The sequence below is a fragment of the Embiotoca jacksoni genome, unplaced genomic scaffold, assembly GCF_022577435.1.
Source record: "Embiotoca jacksoni isolate LCO1_2020_lvr unplaced genomic scaffold, fEmbJac1.0.p SCAF_67, whole genome shotgun sequence".
Lineage (NCBI taxonomy): Eukaryota > Metazoa > Chordata > Actinopteri > Embiotocidae > Embiotoca > Embiotoca jacksoni.
Genome location: NW_027185422.1, coordinates 1,191,488 through 1,212,469, shown reverse-complemented (window position 1 = coordinate 1,212,469; position 20,982 = coordinate 1,191,488). Strand labels below are relative to the sequence as shown.

At 43.5% G+C, this 20,982-nt stretch overlaps 1 pseudogene; it reads left to right on the top strand.

Annotated features, from left to right (window-relative positions):
• LOC138214078 (receptor-type tyrosine-protein phosphatase N2-like) overlaps window positions 1-20,982 on the top strand; it is a 147,981-nt pseudogene that overhangs the window by 31,734 nt on the left and 95,265 nt on the right.

The following is a 20,982-nucleotide window of genomic DNA, read 5'->3' as shown; positions in this document are numbered from 1 at the left end:
ATTTTAAAAAAAAATTGTAAAAACCAGCCATCTGTTTGCATTTTCCCTGTTGAGTTATTACAGACTAAACTAATCTCAACTGTTGTTGCTCATATTCATAATAATTATGCGACAAATGATTGACAGATAAAAGCAGCAGTTCAAAGTCCTCGTGTGAAGACACTGAATGAAAAACTCTCATTAAATGTCTCAACTTGGTCTTAGAAATTACTAATATTGTGCCACGTAAAATATAAAGTTTACCACTTGTAATTTGCAGCGTATTTCCCCGGAGGTTCATCTCATGATCCCGTAATACAATATTATTTCTTTAACGTATATCTCACAGTTCATTTCCATTTTTTTTCTCTCTCTGTCTCTTCCTCTTCCTCTTCATCGTCCTCAGCGCGCTCCAGACCGACAAAGGCCTCCACCTGATGGAGATCCTGGCTCGGATGGCCAAAATCCGGATGACCGACTTCACCGACCTCTCGTACGTACAGTTGTTGTTGTTGTTGTTGTTGTTTTTTATTTATCTGTGTTGTCATGGTGATGCAGAAGAAGAGCGCAGCTTTAAAATGATAGTCGGCTGGAAAATCACATACAAACCTGGAGCGCTTTTCTTTCTTCTGATAAACGGTCGCAAGAAATCCGCTGAGTCAGCAGAGCGTCCGGACTGATTAAAATCACATTTTAATATGTTGGGTTTTTTTTCAAACAAATCTGGATATGAATATGAAGAAAACTACAACTTTTAACAAATGCGATTTAGTCGGAGCACGAAGATAAAGATCAGATGGAAAAACAACGTTAAAAAATGTCCGAATTAACACCCAAACTGTCCTTTATAAGACGTCAGCGTGCTCGTAACTCACGCACCAAAAAAAAAATGCAAAAAGAAACAGGAGAGAAGACGAAGAAGAAGACGGGAGGTGAAAGACGGAGAGGAATTTGATCAGGTAGCAGAGAAGGAGACGAGGAGGAGACGAGGAGGAGACGAGGAGGAGATGAGAAGGAGAAGAGAAGGAGACGAGGAGGAGACGAGGAGGAGACAAGGAGGGTTCAGGCAGAGTTCAGGCTCATTAATAAATGATTGCAGTCAAATTCCCGACGTGTCAATAACGTGGATGAGCGGCGCTCATTGCTTTCGTACCCCCCCCCCCCCCGCCTCCTCCCCCTCCTCCCCCCTCCTCCCCCCACAGCAGTGAGAAAGTGTTGACAGAATGAGAATAAGGCGCCGTCCTTGGGTTTCTCTACTCTCGTTTTTTTCTGCTTGTAATGCCCGGTGCCGCCCGGCTTTGATCCCACCAGTTCGCCCTCTAACCGCGGAGGAGCCGACACCGCTCATCTTCTACACGGGGGTATTTTTGAAGAGGGTTTTTTTTTTTTTTTTTTTAGTACGTGACGCTCGACCCCCTTTGAGTAAATTGCCGCCCACTCGAGCCTACAGGTAGAAAACGGTTGTTGTCGGGAACGTAAAGATGTGTGGATGTCGGTGAGTCCTCCGCAGACCTCCACCTCCTACGGCGCTTCGGAAACCGAGGACGCACTCGGTTGTAATTTTGAAAAGTTCTAGTTTTTTTTTTTTTTTTTACTTGATCCGAGTCTCATTTATATTCCAGCGCTCGGCGGTCTCGACAGCTCGGAGGGTTCATGTCCAGAGGTGACGTTACATTACAGGACGAAGGGAGTTTTAAAAGGACATTTAAAGCTTTTATATGCTTTTATTTTTAGCACACCGCCGGAACCTCGACTGTGTTTGTTTGTGTGTGTTTGTGTTTGTGTGGACGGCTATTTACTCATGTTGTGAGGACATAAATCTGTTTATAAAGTCACAATGTGGGGACAAAACAAACAAGTTCTCATAACATAAATTAATTATGTTTAAGAGGTGGAGACTTGGCGGCAGGTAGTATCGTCAGGTTTCCAATCAGATCGGTCAGATCCACCGCTGGCTCCTCCCCCAGCACGTCCAAATATGGTCACTTCCTGCTCCGAACCGCTCCAAACTAGCAAAGACCTTTTTCCCTTCGAACGACTGCAGCCACTCTTCAAAGTTAACAACACTCGGTGGACGGCTGACAGGAAAGAGCGTCTGGTTTGTTCTTCTGCACCGTAAGCGTCAAAATGAACGAGCGTGCAACGTTTATTTTTAAGTATTTGAAAGTTGACAACAAAATTAGCAGCAATTAGCAGCAATTACCAACATTACCGCGTCCCACTTGTGTCCTCGAAGTTTTCATACTTTTTCTTTTCCTGACTGGAACCTTTTGTTGTAAGTTATTTTGTATAAAGCGGAAAAACTGTCACTGAAGAATAACAGTGAAGTTTTGTAAGTGTGGTGCACAAATAAACACAATAGTCCTACAATACAACATTCGACCGAGCAGCTGGCGGTAAAAAAACAAACACATGAATTGAAACATCAGGAAACAAAACAAAACCCCAAATTAACGAAATAATTTTTTTTTTATTGGCATTTGATTTGACGCTTGTTTGAACAGGTTCTTGTTTCGTGACATGAAATGTTGGAAGTCTGTTTTGTCAACGGTTCTTCTGAGTTTGTCCAAGTTTCTTCTTCTTTGTTTTGTTCCACCACGACATTTGACAAGCTGTTGTTTCTTTAGTTTCAAGCGCTGTGTGACATTTCTTAAGCACGCAATATTATATTGCTTGCTAGTAACAGTAATAAAGGGACAGTCCTCTCCCGAGATGCCAAATATGAATCAAAGGTTTGAGTTCTACTGACAGCCCAAGAACATCTGATCGAGTTGTGAGACACAACACGGTATCACGGCAAAACGTGAAATAGACACGCATGTCTGCGTATATAATAATAACCATAATCATAATAATAATGATAATAATGTCAAGTGACCTTGGTCACGTGACCCACGTCACATGAAATTGAATGTGCTTGAAAGTGTCACACTTTCAAAACGTGTAACTCTCACGCCCGGACAAAGCGTGGCTATTTCACGCTTTGCAGCAGCGGGCCGGCGTGTCTATTTCACGCTTTGCCGTGACACTCGGTTGTGAGACAGCTTGTGGGAGGAGCCGGAACAAAACATTATCACAGTTCAAAGAAATATAATTTCACATATCATAAACATGTATTTTGTGGCCCTTCATTGAGTTTCAACACATCTGGTTTATGTCGTTGTCTGGTACAGAAGTTGGACTTTCAGACTCATGAAATCGTCATCTGTGCCAAATCATTCTGGATTATTTATGTTATCTCGTTAGTGCAGCTTATTCTTATGATATTATCAGATATAGACGATCATTTTTCAATGACATGTCCCTCGGCGTTGGCCAGCGGTCGTCCTCTGAGAGGTGACGTGTGTGTGTGTGTGTGTGTGTGTGTGTGTGCTGAGTTGAAACTTTGTTCACTGTTAAACTGATAGAAATACAGCAGTGCATTGAAAGAGACAGAGTGTGTGTGTGTGTGTGTGTGTGTGTGTGTGTGTGTGTGTGTGTGTGTGTGTGTGTGTGTGTGTGAACAGGTGGGAACTGGCTGGCTTGGGGTCACACACATACATATCTTCACCCCCCCACCCCCACCCCCCTGCATTGAGTCCCTGGGTGGCCCCGTTTCTGTTCTCCGGTTCTAATGCACCTTTTGTCTTTGTTCTGCTATTGTGGGAATGAAAGGAGGGAGCTGCACACTGGGTGGGTGGGGGGGGGGTCGAGGGGGGGATGGGGGGGGTGTGATGGGGGGGGGGGGTGATGGATTGGAGGCAGAGAAAGCGAAAGAGTGACACACACACAGAGAGAGAGAGAGATAGAGCGAGAGAGTGAGCCGGGGGTCCCTTTTGTTGCGAGCGCAGTGAAAGCCCAGCAGGGGGAGCCGCCTTGACAATTTGTCAGAGGCGCCACGCTTATTTTCCGAAGCTCCTCGCCGCCGTGGCAGCGGCAGTCACCTTCACTAGGAGAAGTAAAAGCAGGGAAGACAAAGGCCTCGGACTGACAGTGAGCCTCCTAAATTTTACCCAGCATGCCTTTGGCTTTTTTAACCGCCCGTGATCCTCGACCACACCAACGACCTGGTGTCTGAAACGGTTTCAAACATCTCATTTTACTCTGAAAATCCACATATACCGTCATATTATACAAATTTATTTATAGAAATCTCATCTCCTGTCTAGTGTATGTTCTTTATTAACTTTATATTCTTTGTTGCGACTGAAGCAGAAATATTTAAACCCATATTTTTTGTTATTGTTGTCTTGTTCTTAACTTAATATATAAGTTCAGCCTGACATCTTTGGTACCTTTTAAAACCTTTTTGAGAGACTATATTTTTTTTCATATTAAACAAAACAAAAAAATTCAATTGGACGATTCAACTTTTGAAACAAGACAGAATACGATAAATGAATAACAGAACATCTCCCCAGCAGCCGACTATTCTTATTTATTTTGAAGGACGAACAGATGAAATAACAGTAAAAGTTTTCCGCGCAAGTTGATTTATGATAAAAGCAACAATTTACCGAGAAGAGACCAAACAAACTCGCGTTTCATGTTTATAAAATTCAACTTATATGCAGATGTTTCTTTTACCCTTTTATAAGCTGTCGCTGCGACTTTATTTGCTGCATCATGAATTTATTTTGAGTTTTTGTGACGTATTGAGAAGTATTTTCTGTTCACTTTCCTTCAGAAAAGGTTTCCCTCTGAAATATCTCCCCGTTATGTTTATTATTATGCAGTCATGTTTATTTCCAGCGTGACTTTAGATGACACTTAATCGCTCGTTTTGTTTTGCCTTAATGTCTCGTTACGGCGCGTTGATGAGCAGAACGCAGCGTATTGATTATGTGATCGGCGCTGAAGGACACAGCGAAGCTTCACGTCACCTCGACAACAGTTTTATTACCGTTTTATCTGTTTCTATCGCTGTAAAGTGAAATTTAAACGTCCGTGTGCCACTTAAATAACTTTTTCTTTTTTTTTTATTATCTCAAAAATATGTTTTAACTTTTGATTTTAAAGAGTTAATTCACCCGCCCCAAAAAACAATCTTTACTAGGAATAATCCCTTTGAGACGTACCATCTCGCTTTCAAGGAGGTCCTTAACACACAAAACCAAGATATCACACAAAAGCTACTAATTAACAATATCAGACTCAAACAAAACAAACAAACAAACAGACGTGGAATAATTAGGCATAAAGGAACAAGAGAACATACTCCATAAAACAATAAAGTATAATACATATTTATAATAACCGATATCAGCAAACAACAAAGGCACAAAAAAAAAAATCACTCAAATTATAATGATGTAGTTGTTGTTATTTACAGTTTGGTCCAACAACAAAAACAACAACAACTATCTACCGTCAGTGTTGAAAAACAGTAGTTGGATGAACTGTGTTGTGTTTAATGTGCAGTTGTGTTCACTGTACCTGAGGTGAGTCACAGCAGCATCTGTGCCCCCCCCCCCCACCTCCTCCTCCTCCTCCTCCTCCTCCCACCAACCGCCCCCCTTCTCCTCCCTCCCATACATTTATCCTCAATCTGAGCCGCTTCACGAACTCCTCTTCATCCATTTCAGCGGCGGCGCCGCGGGAACCCTTCGCACCTTCGCGCAGCGTCGGCAGATTATCATATCGCACCGAACAAAAGTACCTCGGAACAAAGTAGTTGGCGACCCGGCGACACCTTCGGCCGCCGACAACACAACAAAACTCCCGTTTCCTCTCTGGAGGGAGGGAGGGAGGGAGGGAAGGGGAGGGCGGGAGGTTCAACGAGCCAGCAGCAAAAAAAAAACAAAAAAAACTTCCACATATGAATCATAAAAAAAGGAAAGAGAGCCGACACAAAACAAACCTGGAGAGTGACTCACACCAACACATTTCATTTGGAACCGATGCTGATTAGATAATCCTGACGGTGAGCGCTTTCACAGGAGCGGCCTTGGAAATGTTTTTTGCGGCGGCGGCGGCGGGTCGGGGGTGGGTCGGGGGCGGGGGCGGGGGCGGGAGGGAAGCGTCGACGTGGGTGGCGGTTCGCCGAGCCTTTGACTGCAGCCGGCCGCTGAACAACGACGGCTGTGTTGCGCAACCGTCACTGAGTGTAGACTAGAGGTTTTTTTAGTTTTTTTTTTTAAATCTATTTATTTAGTTATTTATTTATTTGAAACAGGAAGGAGGGTGAGCAGAGTGATGTAATGTCTGTGTCTGAGCTGAAGGGGTCATATCAAAGAGCCGCCACTAGGAGGAGAGAGCGGGCCTGGAAAGGAGGTGGAGGAGGTAGGGGAGGAGGTCTTTGGCTTCCTTCTTTAATATCCATGAAAAAAAAGTCCATGAATGTGCATTGATGCTTTCTGCCAAAACACCAAAGTGACGTTTCACGTCTTAAAAACATGATGGGGGGGGGGGGGGGGGGGGGGGTTGTTGCTGCTGTCAATCATCGGAGTCGCTGTCACTTTAAGTCCAGATGCATCAGTTAAACACCAAATATGACAGCAGTGCTATTTTTTTTTTTTTTTTTTCAACCTGAAATCCGTCATAATGATGCTGGATTTAAACGCTGTTAAAAACCACCTCAATGTGATTTATTACTATTAGAAGAATAAATCTCAGATGTTTATAAGACGCAGCTTTTAAAACATATTTCATCATTTAACACGCGTTGAAATACTAAAATGTCATATCGTCTACCATATATATATATATTTTTTTTTCCCCCCCAATGATGAATCCGAGCAATAGAAGATGTAAGAAATCACTTCCTGTGAGCGACGGGGGTTATTTACCGGGTTGAGAGTGGATGCCGGCGTCTTTGTGCGGAGGGCTGCCCCGGGTGGCGGAGAGGGGCCGGCAGATGGATATGTGATCAACTCAACATGAGTGATTCCCCCCCTCTTCATCACAGAGTGTAGCCCCGCGCCGGCTGATGAATCACTTCATAGATGTGACAAATATATCGTGGGTGGGGGTGGGGGTGGGGGTGGGGGGGGAGGGTCGTACCTCGGAGGAGAGAATAATGGTCAGAAAAATGAGCCGCAGCGTTGCGGAGTTCCCCCGACACACCGAAATGTAATTATTGTCTTCCTCCGATGCTGTTTCTATTTATTTCAGCAGGTTTTTACAGTCCAGAACAAGGAAGTTTTAGTTTTCTTCTTTTATTCAAGCACTTTGCTTCATCAAGAGGATCATTAATTTGGACTCAGCTTAATTAGTTTGTTATTGCACCTTTAAATGTTAAGAGTCGTACACAACATCACTGCTGTATAGTGAAAAAATAGAATGTAACATCATGGTTTTTCTTTGATACGCTGGCCTGGGGGCCGAGAAGCCCAATTAAAACCCCAACGATAAAAAAAGAAAACAACCACAACAAACTGCACGGCAGCAGATGTCACTCGAAGGCTGGTCATCCAGAGTTTACGAAGGTTTGAAAATCAAACACTTGTTTGTTTTTTTTGTGCCATTTTCTAATATAATAGTTTAACATGAAAGTAACAAAACAAAGTTCAGGAGCAGAAATACGAAGATTACGTGGACGCATTTACTGACGCACACCATAGACTGTTTATAGAAGTGGGTCTGTAACTTCAGCTGCAATACCAGCGAGTGCCACTAGAGGTCGGCTCCAAAAAGCCTCCGGCTCCATAGACTCCCATTCAACTTCTCTCATCAAATCCAAAGTGAATAAAATGTGTCCATCAGTTATCTCGGTGTTGTTAGCTAAAGTCACTCCTTCTTATTAGTTTTCTGGAGGTCCATCTGAAAATAATCCCTCATTCATTAGAAAAGAAGATTCAAGAAGACCTGTTTTTGGGGGCGTGTCTGTTTGATTGACAGGCCTGTGGTGCAGTCAGGTTACAGCTATTGGCCCACCGCTGGCTCCTCCCTCAGCTCGTCCAGATATGGTCACTTCCTGTTCCGATGTTTGCTTCAAGTCCTTTCCGATATATTCAGACTACACAAAGTTTCCGTATTAAACATCTCCGACAAACATTTTATAACCTGCTACTAAAACATTTTTTGAATCTGAGACATTCGTAGACGGCGATCATTTCATACAAACATCTGGAATATTAGCAGAGGAGTTATACTATATACTTATTCTTACCAACCATTTATATTAAGTCATTTAAATCTTCACATTTGCCTCCACATATGGCTCTATGCTTCTATTTTTATTTAGGTTAGTTTTTTGCCCGTAACTTGAAACAGTGCAGAGAAGAAACCTTCCTCTATGTGGTGGTTTTCTTTACAAAATCTGATTGTTTTTAATTTGCTGCATTTCTCTCGATTATTCCAGATACGCTTTTTTTTTTTTTTTTGTACTTTAATTGCAGGACCCTCCCCCCCTTCCCCCTCTCCCTCCCCCCACACACACACTGCCTGAAAAAAAAAAAAAAAAAAGAAAACGCTTTCTAAACCGCCAATGAAAACAATTTAAATCCATCAGCGTGAAACCACTTTGAAACACTTTTCTTTTTTTTTTTTTTTTTAAGGATAGGACCTGCCCCATTAACGATGTCACCATATTTTATACGCCGTGTTGTTACAGTAGCGGTCGCTTTCCTATAGCGGTGCACAATGCGTCCTGGAGGGGGACCCGGTGATGTATCTTCCCGCTGGGCCTTTTTTTTTTTTTTTGTCTGAATTACAGCGGGGGTGGTGGTGGGGGGGAAACAAAAGGTTAATCACATTGGGAGACTCCCGCTTTCGCCTCTGACCACCCAGCTTCTCCCCTCGGTTGCTTTATTGGCATCAATGTTGAATGAAAGCACTTAAAAAAAAAAAAAAAAACTCCCAAGTTTCCGTCACCTTGAATTTTGCATCTATCACGAGCCGCCGTCGACCGTATGTTGAATCTAAATGTTAATGCGTTGCATCACGTAGACGCCGCGTCCTCTCGTCGACGACCAGAGTCCTTCTCATCCTGAACCTCCCCTCCCACCCCTCCCCCCTTTTTTTTATTTACCTTAATTTCCTTTTCGTGCTTAAATGCCGGCGGGCGCGTTGAACATTGAGATTCAAAAGGTTATCTCGCAAGCGCTTGATGGGGATTGCAACCAGCCTAAAGGATCGTCCACAGGTTGAAGCTTCTTTTTTATTTTTTTTTTTAGCTTTAATGAGCACCTAGAAGGGAAAAATAGATTCTGAAGATGCCTTTTTGTGAAGCCCTTTAAATGTGTGTTTTTGTTTTTTTCACAGGGTGGTGGGCCCGGCTGTGACCTTCAAAGTGAGACCCAACGCCCAGAACGTCAGCACCGCAGCTGTGGCCAACGTGGCCGGTAGGTTTTTTTCTTTTTTCTTTTACCTCGGCTGAGTAATGTTTGTCTTTGTAGTGACAGAGAATGAAAAGCGACATTATCATGGGCTTACTGCCGCACCTGACCCCCCCCCCCCCCACACCCGACCTCCAACCCTCCTCCACGCACCAACATTTCTCAAAACTTAGGACTCCTCTGTGAAAATGCTTGTCCTTTTTCTTCAACACAGTGGGGTTCACTTATTTTATGGCGAGTTAATCTATTCCTTTGTGGTTTTTGGATTTTTGGCTACGTGGTTTTGGTATTGGCCCGTTCTGAAAGGGAGCCAGCTGGTTTTTGTTTTTGTTTTTGTTTTGTTTTGTCACAAAATCTCCAAACGGCCATGTTTGCACCCCCCCCATCGAAAGGAAGCCCGATCGAGAGAGTTGGTTGGACGTGTGCCTAGAAAGAAAAAAAGCAACCAGCAAAAAAACGAAGAGAGTTGCCAGATATTTGTTGTGTTTGTGGGGGAAATGAGTCGGTTCATTAACGGCACACACGGTGATGAGGAATTTGATGAGTTAAGAGTTTTTCTCTTGGGAAGCTGCGGCGCTAACCTGTCAGGAGGTTCATTTACCAGCAAGAAACCCACAGTGAACACAGATATACTCAATATTAATAAGTAACTGGTTATTATACATTACGTAAGGTTAAATGTGTTCCTTAGTACTACTAGTTAGTATTAATCTGTTAAATGACAACCGCAGTTCACCTTCGGTTTTATGGAACTTTACGAGTTGCGATCAAAAAATTCAAGACACCAGATTTCTTTGTGCAAATGTGAATTCGTCCCCCAAAGTCAGACTGTCAGACCGAGTTGTACCGGGACCGTCTGAGGGTTGTTAGCGTCGTTAGCTGTTTGTTAACTTCAGTTTTAGCTGGTTTTTTTTTTTTTGTTTTTTTTTAGCAGAATTAGCTGTTTGTTAGCTTTGTTAGCGTTGTTAGCTGGTTGTCAGACGTGTCAACACCTGAGTCCTACTGTGACCTTCTGAGAGGAAAACATCCGCGGCGAACCGCCTGAACTGTGGCGCCATGGCAACAGGGATCTCCAACACGACAACAGGCCCCGCTCGCAGCGCGTTGAAAACATCTCCTCCCTCCTCGCCGGATTTGACTCCCTTCGACTTGTTATCTGTCGGCGTTTTGATGCTGCAGCGGAGATCCGGTGTGAGTTACAGACGGTGTTTGTTCTGCTTGCAGAACTGGACTTTCACAGACGTTCCCGGTGCGGCAGGAGCGCTGCATCGCTGCACTTTAAAAGGAGATTCAAATCAGGTGCAGTTTTTGGGCTGTTAAAGTCAGAATCGGATGTTTTTTGATCGCAACCTCCTGCATTTGCGTTCGAGCTTAATCGCTCAGTTGAAACCGAGCTGCTCTCAGCGCTCCCGATCGCGTTGTTTTTCACCCAGGCGGCTGTTTTCAGAGGAAGAAAAATCTCAAAATTCACACTCGTTCACCACTAAAACCGCATCTCACTTGCTCTGTGAAGTCCCATTTGTTTACTTGTTCTATTGATTTCACAACAAACTTTTTGTGAGGAAATACATCTCATTTAATCAGTAAAAAAAACAACAAAAAAAACACCTCTTGGCCCTTTTTTTTTTTTTTGTTTTGCCCCGTTTGGCCTCCTCCTGAATATCTTTCAGCTCACATTCATACGCTCAAAATCATCTCAATGCTGACTGCAAATATAACTTGGAGGAAAAAAACACAAATATTCACCTCGGCTGATGCAGTTTCACTTTTATTAATGACGTTTGTTTTTACGGGTGATTAATCCCCGTCAGACAAAGTTTGCTTTGTTGCTGTAATCACAAAGCAAAAAACTAAATTTCATCAAAACAGAAATTACTCAACGTAGTATTCATTCTAACAAAGCAACAAAAAAAAGCATGATAACAAATGGAAAGTGTTGTCATCTCTCCCTTCTTGGAGAGAGAAGCTACAACCAGTGGACATTTGATGTCCTACTGGGAATGTGGTCAAAACCAGAACCAGAACTTTAAGAAGAATTTAAAGGGGGACCTGTTTTTGCTGACTTTTTGTTTTTTAAAGTCACTTCACATGACTTATAGTTAAAAAAAAAACAAAACAGGCCATCTTTATATATATATGCCCTTTGTTAATGAAGGTATACGGGAGGGAAATGCTCTGTTGACCATATAAGGAAATCCCCCGACAAGCCGACATCAGCTCGTCGCGTTCTGAGCGCGCTCAGATCTCAAACTTTAAAGTTGTCATTGTTGAAATCTGCCGTTGTAACAGAAAACTAGACCAGCGATGTGCACACGTTAAACTTCCTCGTTGTCAGATGGGACTTTTGTCCGCCACCTTTTTTTTATGTATTTTTTTTTTTATTTCTGAAGAAGTTTCAGTTTCTCAGTGATTCTGTTTCAAGATCCTCCGACTCAGTTCAGGCTGTTTTGTCACATGAAGAGTGTTTCACAGTGCAATCCAGCAGTAGAGACACACTGTGAAGGTGTGTGGGAGTGTGTGTGTGTGTGTGTGTGTGTGTGTGTGTGTGTGTGTGTGTGTGTGTGTGTGTGTGTGTGTGTGTGTGTGTGTGACTCACGGTAATGAGGCGAGGGTGTTGATGAAGTGGGGAATAAAGAAAGGAGGAATGTTAGCCATTAGCCAAGCTGTCAGTCCAGAGAGAGAGAGGACTTTCCTGATATTCCCTCGGCCACACACACACACACACACACACACAGTCACACACACACACACACACACACAAACACAGTCACACACAGTCACACACACAGTCACACACACACACACACACACACACACACACACACACACACACACACACACAGTCACACACACAGTCACACACACACACACACACACACACACACACACACACACACACACACACACACACACACACACACTTTGTGCTGATTATGCAACGGCTTCTCTCTGTTTTTTAAGTGCTATTGTTGGCGTTCTCGTTATGGCTCCGCGGGGTCACGGATGGGCCACGCTTGTTATTTAACGCAAAAACATTTGACAGAACGTGCTCCAAATGAAATACGGCGTCTCTCTCCTTCGGCGAAAAGTGCAATAGTGTGGGCGGGGCCAATCTTTAAAGTGTCGTTTGTCATATTCAACTAGGATATCAATCCATCCCCGGAGCGTTTATTCTCCCCCTTCGGTCGGGGGTTTATAGTGCTTTTCTGAAACATTAAACTTTACACGGCCATCGTAATGACGTCGTTTTATCATCGTTTATAGTCGCTCAGCAGCGGAAGGGAAGAGCGCCGGCGTCCATCTCTGCTGTCACAAAACTTGTGTGTTTGGGTTGAATGCTTTTGGCAGCTGCGTTGAGAATAATTCACTTTTATTTGATTTGGTCTCGGTGAGACCGGCTGCCGGAGAAAATGTTTTCAACCAGGAAGTACAGCGAAGGAGGACCTCGGGTTGTTTCAACCTTTATTTAATACTCATTTTCAACAATGCCGAGGTTACACTGAACAAAAATAAAAGATCGCATCAATAAAATGTCTAAAAAGTAGAATTGAACTTGGACAATAAAACAATTAAAACAATAAAATACAAACAAAACTTGAATAAGTTCGATAAAAAACAACATTTGGCCCAATAAAATACGAATATGCAGACGAGCCACCGATAAAGATGTTAAATATTTTATTTATTAAAGATGGAATAACACCTCGCTCAACTTATTGTTGCAATATGCTGACACAGACTATTAAGATGTTACGCAAGTTAGAAAAATATCCTAGTTTATCCTTCTCGTGTGATTGTGTGGGCAGAAATCTTGATGCTTGAAATTGAAAACGGTGCATTTAAGATTATTGGAGTAGATGTTGTTGCATGAATCTTCTCTGGAATCTAATTCTGTTATTTGACAGTAAAAACCCTTCAGATCTCGGCGCTCGTCTCCTTCCTCTGGACGGGTTCTGACCTCCGAGGTGCCAAAAGCTCCGATTAATGCCAGAAGCCAACGTTACCACTTCTGTCACGCGCGTCCGCCCATTGTGGGGGTCTCCGGGAGCCACCGGGGGGGTCGGAGGGGGGGGGGGGGGGGGGCATTGTCAAAACGCTGGGGTGGATGTCAAGATGGTGGGCAGCGAGGTGGTGACCCCTCATTGTCCGGGCCGAGGGTGGGCGGGGGGGCCCGGGGGCTACTTCCAACGGTGCGTTGCGGCCGTGAGAACGGGACCCCGTGAATAGGGGGCCGGGAGGCGTCGGGGGGTGGGGCGGGGGGGGGTGGAGGTCAGGGTCAGGACAGCGGGCGGCTCAATTAGCACTTAAAGCAGAAGGAGAGCAGCTGAGACGTCCTCGTCGTCGCGCCGGCTGTTCGCTTGACTTCTACGTTGTTGTTGTTGTTGTTGTTTTGTTTCTTGATCTCACCAACAGTTTTTATGTTTTTGCACACGTGCTAATCGTTGCCTCTCGGTGTGAAGATAGTTGCCGGTAGTAGCCGTCCTCTCCTGGGATTACGTACCCCCCCCCCCCGACCCGGCTTTGTTATCAGCGAACAATAGCCGGGTCGCTCAACGAGTCGATTCGACCTCTAAAAAGTCAAATTTGTGCGTTGACGTGTAAATAATTTTCCGGGGCAGAGAGGTCGCTGTCGCTTTAAAAAGTCGTTAGTTTCACGTTTTGCCGCTGAATTGATGGAAATACAAAATCTAGAAAAAGTACCCGGTACCAAAAGTGAGCAAAAGTCGAGTAGACGTACCAACGAAGTGGAAACGTGGCTCCAGCTACATGGAAATATTCCCCACGATATATAAACCCAAACGAAGAAGATACTGATGTCACTTTGTGATATTTATTTTGGGCGCAAACAAAAGACGCTTTTTGTGTTTTTGTGTTGATGGAAGTTAGTTTGGTTTTGGGTGTTTCCGTTCAGGCTCTTAAACGCAAATTGAAAATCTATAAAATCAGATGTTTCCATTGTTTTATTTGATGTTAATCAAATCTGAGTAAAGAGGACGAAGTTGTTGTCGAGAAGGAAGCGGCGTCATCCTCTCCGACGACCGTTTATCTTCCCGTCACGGATCCCGACGTCTGCAGGAAGGTTTCTTTTGGCTTTTTTTTTTTTTTCACGAAGGCGTCGTTTTGCGTCTCGGCCCTTTTTTTTTTCTTTTCTTCTTCTTCTTCTTCTTTTTTTTTTGTCTCCTCGTTTTCTTCCGTCTGAGTGGATTAGCATAGATCCCCGACGCTGACAGCGCTGACCTTCACAGCAGCTAAACACTTGTCAAAATGCCAAATGTAATTACCGAGCTCTTTAGGTCAAAGTAATGTGTTTCATCTACCTCACTTCGCCCTGTTATTGATGTGCGGACCCTCGGACCTCAGACTGCTGTCGAGTCCCCCCCCCCACCCCTCCACCCCCTCCCCATCATCATCATCATCATCATCATCATCTTCTTCCCGGCTGCCCTGCCAATGTGCTTGTGTGCCGTAACAAAGCCGGGAAATGTATCTGTAATTACGCCTAAGTGATGCCGTCAAATTGTTATGTACGAGTCTGTGCGTCCGCCGCGCCGCGAGATGTCTTTTGTGTGACTTTGTCGGCCTCCACGCTTTCCACAAAATCCTGTGATTAAGGACAACTTCCAGTTATCTCCTGAAGAGCGCTTCGACGTCTCGAAGGTCGTCATCGTCGCCGTTAAGCGCCACCGGAAAACATCCACGTCGACGGAGCTCGTATTCACTCCCAAACGCTGCAATCTCAACTTCCTACTCAGGTGTCGAGCAAAAGTGAATTTCAAACCCCCCCCACCCCCTCCCCTCCACCCCCCACCTGTTTATAATTTCTAGAAAAGCGTCACTGTTTAACCGTCATGTTTGACCTATTCCAGTTAACTCCACCTGCTAATCAGTTTTCATCGCACGCCCTGAAAGGATGATCGATTTGTTTTTGAAGTTTTCTCTCACCTGTTGCGAAAGAAGAGAGAGATGATGATGCAACTTAATTCTGCAACACGCCGCCGCCGTTTTTTTTTTTATCTGCGTGACGTCTCTCATCCGAAGAGCTTCTCTTATTTTTTTTTATTTTTTTTGAAGCCTGCTCGCCCGATCCGATAGTCACCTGTGGTTATTTTGGTCCGACTTCAGAGAGGCGCTGTCCTCTGGAGCTTTGGCGGGCATCTGTGAGTCGGAGAGGAGGGCGACGGGATGGATGGATGGATGGATGGTGGATGGTGGATGGATGGATGGATGGAGGAGGGTGGGGGGTGGGGGGGTGGGGGGAGGTTGCTGCACAGGTGTTTTACTGAGCTCCAGTTTGCACAGCGGTTGCGACGTTGATCTCCCGAGCCAACCGGTGCAGCCGCCCTGCCAGCCACTCAGCCCAGCCAGCCGGCATGATTTCCCCGGCGCTGGCAGCGGCCCGCTGGCACCTACACCCCCCCCCCCTCCCACCACCACCACCACCACCACCACCACCCTCCTCTCTCCACCCGCAGCTGGCAGGATCTCCACGATGTTACCCCCCCCCCCCCCCACCCCCACATCCTCGTAGCGAAGCCGGCTTCACGCGCTTCCATCACTTTTCCGGAAAACAGACGGCGCTTTTTAATTTCCACGTGAACAGACCCGCCGTATTATCTTTTCACATTCAAAAAGGACATCAAGGTGCGCCTCTCCCGGCTTCATATTTTATTTATCATCTAATTTAAATCCGACTGCTTTTAATTCATACCTCACTAACTTTGTAATCCCGGCTGAGCGGAAGAACGAGCCTGGAACCTCCCAAAAAACTTGTTAGGTTGAATAATTTAATATACTTTTTTTTTTTTAACTGCAACGGATGAGTAGAATTTTGTTAATATCCTCAGATTTAATGACCACATCTGTCTGATGATGACTTTGCCTAATTATCACTTTTTAGCTTCCTCGCTGCCACAAAGTACGACACCTATAATATCACAAAATCATCAGTTTATTGAAATATTAAAAGGCTTCTGAGGAGGCTTTTTCTCTCCGTGTCACTTTGTTCAAAGTCTGTATCTCCTTCCTGTCTTTTTATATATATATATATATATATATATATATATATATATATATATATATAATTTTTTTTTTATTTTTTTTATTTTTTTAAACCACTAGTAACATTTGCTTGTTTGCTTTTTTTAAATAATTCCCTATCTCGTATTACCGGCAAATAACGTGAAATATTCTGAATAGCGAGAGAGATTTTTTTTTGTCCTGATGAACGCCGCAGGAGTTTTTTTTCTCTGCAGCTCACGACGTTCGGGACCTTTTGTGCCGTCATCACGGACTCCCGACCGGAGCCGCCTGTTGCTCCCCCCCACAGCCCCTCCCTCTCAGGTGGCCCCCCCCCCGAGGAGGCCCTCCCGGACCTGGCGGCTCATTTTTAGCCGTCTTCAAGATGCCTGATGAGATGTAGAGGCAGACAGCTGGATTGATTGGCCCCTCTTGAAGCGCGCAGGCCTTGATTACAACTGCACTCAAGTGCCCCCCCCTCTCCCATCCCCTCCCCCCCCCCACCTCAATTTCTCACTCTCGGTCTTGTTCCCTCTTCAGCCGCCCTCCTCCTCCTCCTCCTCCTCCTCCTCCTCCTCCTTCTCCTCCTCCTCCTCCCTGTTCCCATGATTTCTTTCACCTACACAGAGAGAGAGAGAGGATGGATAAGGAAAGATAGAGCCGCTCGTCGTCAAGGCGATGAATTCAGAATCCCGATCGGTGCTTTGAAGTGAGAGAATTAGATCAATATTTTAGGAGCTGCATTGAATTGAGTAGGAATTCCACATCCTGTCTGAGCTATAAATTAGACATATTTGGCTCCTATAAACGCCCTGATGCTTACAAAGAGTGTGAAACAGATTATTAGGGCTCTACATCTTCACCTGTCAATCACAGGGTGGAAGCAGCGACGTCTGATTGGTTTGTGAACGTTATGAATCCTCCAGTTCAGATTCTGTCCGTCACCATCTTTGCTAGTTCGGAGCAGTTTGGAGCAGGAAGTGACCATATTTGGACGAGCTGGGGGAGGAGCCAGCGGTGGATCTGATTGGAAACCTGACGATACTACGTCCCGCCCACCGATAGCTGTAACCTGACTGCACCACAGGCCTGTCAATCAAACAGACACGCCCCCAAAAACAGGTCTTCTTGAATCTTCTTTTCTAATGAATGAGGGATTATTTTCAGATGGACCTCCAGAAAACTAATAAGAAGGAGTGACTTTAGCTAACAACACCGAGATAACTGATGGACACATTTGATTCACTTTGGATTTGATGAGAGAAGTTGAATGGGAGTCTATGGAGCCGGAGGCTTTTTGGTACCGACCTCTAGTGGCACTCGCTGGTATTGCAGCTGAAGACACTTCTGCATCATGGTGTTTGCAGACAACATGTGTCTCTCTGTCTCTCAGCTAGGACACTTAAAGCTTTTAATTTGCACGTGAAACTATAGGAACTCAAGTGTTGTCCTTGTTTCTGATTGACTGTTGTCGTCTGCACGCTTCTATTTATTCTACTTCAGCCCTTCAGGGAATAAAACTCCTACTCAGTAACGATCCGTGTCCTATTTATCCTGCAAAGGAGAGCCTGTCTCCTGGGACGTCTTTCACCAGATAAAAGGACAGATAGAGTGGACGGATACTGTCCCCCTGATAGTCTGTCCTTTCAGTTAACATAGACAAACCCTGTGGGACTAAAACTTAAGAATAAATCAATCGTACTGCCGTCTGTGTTTCCATTGTTGTCTAAAAGAAAACAACCCATCAGTGAGTCACAGCGTTGTGCTCAGCGATCGTCACCGTAGTCACACTGAAGTGTGTTTATTGACTCAATGCAACTTCCTGCTAACAGAAAATCCTCAAATCTGTATAAATCCACTGCTGGAAATAGTCCACAACAAACGCGGTACTTCTCACCGTTGGAAGGATGTTTCTTTAGAAAAGTCTGGAGGCTTTTTGGTCTTTCACAACAACAAAAGTTTGGAGTATTTAACACTTCATCCTTTAAATGTTGACAACTGGAAAGTAATGTTCAGACTTGTGAACGAGCAGCGAGGTTCCTGCTTAAAGTTCAAGACTAGAAAATAGTCTGAAACACCCCATTGGGCAGCTAGTTGATTTTCAAAATAAAAGAGAAGAGTTGAGATGGGGGTCCGGCTACAGTTTCTCGTTGTCCTGACAACAGAATGTAAACAAACAAAGCATTGGGGGGTGTTAGAGGTGACATCACCTGGCTGCTCTGGTTATTTATTATTCATTATTTTAAGTTAAATGTCTGCATTTGATTTTCTGACATTAATGCCTTTTCTGGTAATTAGCTAAAACAAATAAACATTATATAGATCTACATACAGCCAACATATAGGCTTCTATCTATCTATCTATCTATCTATCTATCTATCTATCTATCTATCTATCTATCTATCTATCTATTATCTATCTATCTATCTATCTATCTATCTATCTATCTATCTATCTATCTATCTATTATCTATCTATCTATCTATCTATCTATCTATCTATTATCTATTATCTATCTATCTATCTATCTATCTATCTATTATCTATCTATCTATCTATCTATCTATCTATCTATCTATCTATCTATTATCTATCTATCTATCTATTATCTATCTATTATCTATCTATCTATCTATCTATCTATCTATCTATCTATCTATCTATGTGATTTTTATACCAAGAGGAAAAGACAAAACGTTGATTTGACAACTAACATCAGTGAACTTCAACATTCGCCTTAATTCAGTGGACAAAATATTTACTTCACCAATAACAGAAACAACAGATTTAACGTGATTAAAATCTCCAACGATATCTGTAAATATTTAAATCTCCGAATGTCCTCCGATAACATTGGTCCTCCGGGAGCAGGATTTAGTGCTGTGCGAGTTATCAACACGTCCTCGCGGCAGTGCAGCGAAGATAAATTTCAAATTGTTTTTTTTTAATTTAAATTCAGATCTGATTCTGTAGATTTCAGTGTTTTTGTTATTTCAGCTTCAGAGATGAACATTATTTTGCGAGTTTCTTTTTTTTTCTCTCCTGACGGATACTTGTCAACATAAAAGCTCTCAATTTGTACCTCGTAGGAGCTTATTTCTATTTCTTATCTGTCGTTAAAGGGTGTGCACCCCCACAGTTGAAATGTCCCTCACCGTTGCTGGCAGTGTGTGACTGCTGTTTCATGTAGAGGAGAAACGAGAGACAAAGGCGGTTGAGAGCTTCAAAGGCTGCTGGTGACATTTAGTGCTCAGTATCTTCAAAGACCAGGCCCTCTTTTGTAGTTTTTCTTTTTGTGTATAATTAATGTAGTCCTTCGTACGGATTTTTTTTTTTCTTCTTCTTTTTACCTCCTTTTTTTTGTTTTTTTTGTTTTTTTTTGTGGGAGCTGGATTAGAACAGCAGATTAAGGAAGTGCACCTTCATTTTTATTCAATTTGCATTCTGGTAGGAACTTCAAACTGCAGCTGCTGAAGGAGATTCTTCCGTGGTGGAGAGTTTTAGAGAGGGCTGGTTGTTGGTTGTTAGTCATATGATCAAAGACCGGCTTTCTAACAGGAAGGAAGAAGCTGCACGCTTTTAGGAGGAGGACGGCGAACTTCGTTACAGGGTGTGACTTTAGACGATTGATTGATAAGAGTGTCAATTTGTGTGGATGTAAAAGAGCCGTTTGTGCATGTTTTTCTACAGGCGGTCTTTTAATCCTACTAGTTAGTAGTAGAGATCAGCGTTTCCAAGCAGAACTGCTGTTTGATATTTGCTCTTTATCGAATATTCGCCCGAGTTAGTAGTTGGAAAATGTTTAATATTTCTTACTTACACATAATAATATGATTTGAGATGCCTCTTTGACACTTTAAATACATGCCAAAGTGTGCTATTTCATGAGTTTAGCTCAGAAATTGAACTCTTATCTTTGCTATTTATGTTTTTTTTTAGACCTTAATGATTTGTTTTTTCTGCTGCTAGAAAATGTAAAAAAAAACATTGCCTACTTTTCACATCTGCAACTTGGAGGTAGTGTTTAGTAACAACTTCAGGAACCTAAAACTACGTTAAAAAAAACGACTTTGGGATCTTTATCTCTACACTACAATAATCTATGAATAATAATCAAACCTTAAAATCCACCCCGCTGCCCTCCCACTGTTTCTCCAGACGTCAGATGCACCTGTTCTGCCGCAGAGCTGCAGAATGAGCCGCCGGTATACATCGCCGTGCTCGTTTCATGTTAATGTGCCGAGTATTTCCACCACTTGCAAAAGGGCAAGTACATATCTATCAGGGAAATTGAGAAGGTTGCGTTTGCTTGTCAGACTGATGGGAAGGAATGAATTATGTATCAGCTGTAAGAAAGAGGAACGAACTCAAACACGGGAAGTCGTGGTCTATTCTGGCCAAAAGTGATAAAACACTTGAACCTCAATATGTATTTGTTCTACAATGAGATGTCCAGAGTTTTGAAAGATGGGGTTTTTTTGGACAGTTTTATAACCAGGAAGTTTCTTGTTTTTAAATATTTAACAATCAGCCTTGAAGGCTGCAAAAGTGTTTGTGAAAAGTTTGAATTCAGCCGGTTTGAAAGAAGTCCAGTCGTGACCCGACAAGAAAGTTTGTCCGACACTTCGTCTTGAGTAGTGGGTCTGAAACCGTCGTCAAAATGTGGCCACGTGGATTTTGTGTCACAGCAACACGTAATAATCGACTTTCCATTCACGCTGAAACACG